This window comes from Choristoneura fumiferana, chromosome 20, assembly GCF_025370935.1.
Source record: "Choristoneura fumiferana chromosome 20, NRCan_CFum_1, whole genome shotgun sequence".
Classification (NCBI taxonomy): domain Eukaryota; kingdom Metazoa; phylum Arthropoda; class Insecta; order Lepidoptera; family Tortricidae; genus Choristoneura; species Choristoneura fumiferana.
This window is the reverse complement of record NC_133491.1, coordinates 12739524-12740929: the sequence shown is the minus strand read 5'-3', so window position 1 is coordinate 12740929 and position 1406 is coordinate 12739524.

Genomic DNA, 1406 nt, shown 5'->3' with positions numbered 1-1406 from the left:
CAATATCTCAGAAACGGCTGAACCGATTTTGATGAAACATGCCTAAGAACCAATGCTAGAAATCTTGATTTCAAATAAAAAAAAACCGCATTCAAATAGGTTCACCCGTTTAAGAGCTACGGTGCCACAGACAGACACACATAGCGGTAAAACTTATAACACCCCTCTTTTTTCGTGGGGGGTTAAAAAGAAAAATTAATGTCAAAATCCCGCTGTCATGACATGTTTTGTGTGCGTGACCTCAACTCTGGCGGCACTACCTATACTATTCTTATTAGAATTTGATAAACTAGCTGTGCGTATACTCGCAATTTCGATATAGCTTCTTTTAACCCCGATATGCAAACGGGATAACGTCCTAAAACTCACCCACTCAGACAGCTAGTGCAGAATCAAGTATCTCTGGGAAAACGCAGGTTACCGAGTTTTAGCCCGAGCGGAGCTCGGTCGTCCAGGTGTGTGTCGGTGTGATGGGATGACAAATAAAAATGACCAAGTGCGGGTAGTTCGTGATACGAGTGCCGGTACTATTGGTGATCAAGTGCGGGTTGTTCGAAGGATTCACGCTGCTAGACAGACTTGACACCCCACACTTTACTCGTGACCACGGCCACTGTAATGTTGCCGAAACGTCGAGGTAAATATTACTCGTGTGTGTTAGCGTGACCCTTAAATTGTCAAAATTGAAAAAAGTTCATGATTCAAGCCTTGTCAGTACGTTATAGTTCAAAAAATTCTACATTCAAAAAAATACAAAAAGATAGTCTTGAAACATGTCCGCTGTGGTAGACTGGACACTATCAATTTAAGTGACAATTGGTGTAATCACCATAATGATGTAAATTATGTTAAGGCAAACGAGCAAGTGGGTCTCCTGGTGGTAAAAGATCACCACCGCCCATAAATATCTGCAACACCAGGGGTATTGCAGATGCGTTGCCAACTTAGAGGCCTAAGATGGAATACCTTAAGTGCCAGTAATTTCACCGGCTGTCTTACTCTCCACGCCGAAACACAACGGATTAGCGAGCAAGATGGTGGTAGCAATCCGGGCGGACCTTGCACAGGGTCCTACCACCTGCAAAAAGTATATTTGTATAGTAATATATTTTTATTTTTTGTGTTTGGTGGTGCTACTGTTGGGACCGTTACTAAATATTTTTTCTTTCTTTCTTAATTTCTCTTCCTTCGGGCAGTCGGGCAAAAATAACACCTCATTCCTCTCTTTCGTCACTTCACGACGCAACCACTCCGTTATTTGCCCGTTGTTGCAGTGCATCGGGAAACAATGTTGCACTCAAAATCCATTAAAGCCTCGCGCCGATAGCATAACAAACAACCAAACACGGAATATGCATAACACTATTGTGTGCGGGCAAAAAAACAGATGTGTGTGCCCATACGAG